Source organism: Bombus fervidus, unplaced genomic scaffold (genome assembly GCF_041682495.2).
Source record: "Bombus fervidus isolate BK054 unplaced genomic scaffold, iyBomFerv1 scaffold0031, whole genome shotgun sequence".
Lineage (NCBI taxonomy): Eukaryota > Metazoa > Arthropoda > Insecta > Hymenoptera > Apidae > Bombus > Bombus fervidus.
In genome coordinates this window covers 12,501-15,000 of record NW_027212594.1, presented here as the reverse complement: position 1 = coordinate 15,000, position 2,500 = coordinate 12,501, and the positions used below count along the sequence as shown (strand labels likewise).

The 2,500-nt window shown below is 50.7% G+C and overlaps 1 non-coding gene across 1 annotated transcript; it reads right to left on the bottom strand.

The window, feature by feature from the left end:
- Nucleotides 1-1,023: 1,023 nt before the first annotated feature.
- Nucleotides 1,024-1,178, bottom strand: LOC139997126 (5.8S ribosomal RNA). Its single transcript, XR_011802574.1, has one exon. It is a non-coding gene; the product is annotated as a 5.8S ribosomal RNA (ribosomal RNA).
- Nucleotides 1,179-2,500: the final 1,322 nt, after the last annotated feature.

Here is a 2,500-nt window from a genome sequence, read left to right as displayed (position 1 = left end):
CCCGATACATGTACGCGTACTCTCCGATCTCCGCGCAACGCTGGGGATCATCTCCCTAAGTCATCAGCGTTCGAAGAAATCTCGTGTGTCCGTTCCCGGATCTACGGCTTTCTCTGGGTTCGCGAAGAACAGAAAAAAGCACAGAGGATGAAAAACGCAACGACGACCCATCGATGCGACGGTCCTCGTTGTCTTCTCGTCAGTCGTCTCGCGCCTGCAGAATACATCTCTGCCGCACGAACAGACGGAGTGGGTATTCGATCCCTGGGGCTGTACGAGTAAAAACATCTTGATGAAAAGACGGTTGTGTTTCTTTAAGGCACACAGTTTTTCGTTACGCCACCAAGTTTAGGTTTAGGTTTTAATATCTTGGTTCTCTTTTCTCTCCTCTCTCGACTGACTTTGTTCAAAAATATTTTTGCTTTCTCTCAGTCTCGCCAAAAATTCATTTAAGACGACGTCGGGGGCGCGGTCATTCGTGCTTATCGAAGACTAACAAAACGTAGCAGAGGCTGATACAAAAAGAAAAAAAAAATCGGCCACGAAGAAAACTCGCTCTGTGTATCTCGATAACCGCGTCGACGACGACGGTTCTCTCCGCGCTCTTTTAATTCGTATCCTTCTTCTTGCGCTTCGTCCGACTCAGAAACGTTCGTAAAACACGAACGACGGCGGGTTGTCAAGCCAAGAAGGGACAGAGAAGAGACGGAGGTAGTTTTGCGAGTCTCCCGTGAACGCGATAGATTTTTCATATATATTTGTATCGAGAGCATGCGTACGCCGGTCTCCACACGATCCAGCGACGAACGCCGACGAACGTCCAACAATCGCTCGTACGTCGCGTACGAGCCCTCGACCGCTCTTTAATTCGTATTCTTTTGCTTGGCGCTCGTCCTCCGACTCAGAAACGTTCGTTTAAAGATAAAACGAACGACGGCGGGCTGTCGACGAGGCAAGAAAGAACAGAGAGATACGGACCGAGAGCAACGATACGCAACGCAAGCAGTCTTAGGTTTACGTGAGCAACCCTCAGCCAGGCGTGGTCCAGGAATTGTATCCGTGGACCGCAATGTGCGTTCGAAATGTCGATGTTCATGTGTCCTGCAGTTCACACGTTGACGCGCAATTAGCTGCGTTCTTCATCGACCCACGAGCCAAGTGATCCACCGTTCAGGGTAATCGTTTATGCATGGATTTTTGTTTGTGTACTCAGGTTTTTGTACTCTTATTCTCGGTTCGAAAGAAGCCGATATCCGACAAACGTCCGACCAACGGGAATCGAACGCGCGGAAGTCGCCATATGATTGACGACACGAAAATACGTTCGAAAACGAAATCGGACGGACTGCGCGACGACACACGCAGCCCGCCGACCGGGCGTAAAGTGCATTATAATATATAACAACCAACGAGATCGAAGCTCCGTTCGTCAGGAAACGACGGGGATATAACACCCGATTCTGAATCCTCTGTACAGCACACGATCTCGCGAAGAAAGCGCACGGTGGCTAGCCCATGATATATATATATGTTCGTTCCTCTCGTCCAGTTATTCGAAGCAAACAGCCGATATGCATCTCCATCGTTCGGGTAAAAAAAAATCGATGGGACGCGCACGGTCGTAGTCTTCCTCGCGCGGTCGTTTCTTCCCGATAGCCAGAAGCAGAGTTTGAAAAACTCTAGCGACGGAACGAGGCATTAGACTCTCGACAACGAGGATACAGACACGGCCGGCGGTCCCCTCTGAATCGACTTCGGTGGTTCAGGTAAAAATAAAAAAAATCGATGGGACGCGCACGGTCGTCCTTCCTCTTCCTCGCGCGCGGTCTATTCTTCCCGATAGCCAGAAGCAGAGTTTGAAAAACTCTAGCGACGGAACGAGGCATTAGACTCGCGACAACGAAGATAGAGAGACGGCCGGCGGTCCCCTCTGAATCCACTTTGGTCGCTCAGGTAAAAATAAAAAAAAATTCGAAAGGGACGCGCACGGTCGTCCTTCCTCTTCCTCGCGCGGTCTTTTCTTCCCGATAGCCAGAAGCAGAGTTTGAAAAACTCTAGCGACGGAACGAGGCATTAGACTCTCGACAACGAGGATAGAGAGACGGCCGGCGGTCCCCTCCGAACGGATGGCGACAACGACGACTAAAGCGCGAAAAATCGCGACGAAAAGGAACGCATCTCCGTTCAGGTGTATGTGTGTGCGTGCGTTTAAAAAAAATTCGATGGGACTCGCAGCCATCGGCCTCGCGCGGTCGTTTCTTCCCGATAGCCAGAAGCAGAGTTTGAAAAACTCTAGCGACGAAACGAGGCATATGACTCACGACAACGAGGATATGGACAGGCGGTCCCCTCTGAACGGGTCGACGAGACGATGGTAAAAGAGACGAACCGGACGAAACTTCCGTCGATCAGGTAAAAATAAAAAAAAATTCGATGGGACGCGCACGGTCGTCGTCGTCGTCTTCCTCGCGCGGTCGTTTCTTCCCGATAGCCAGAAGCA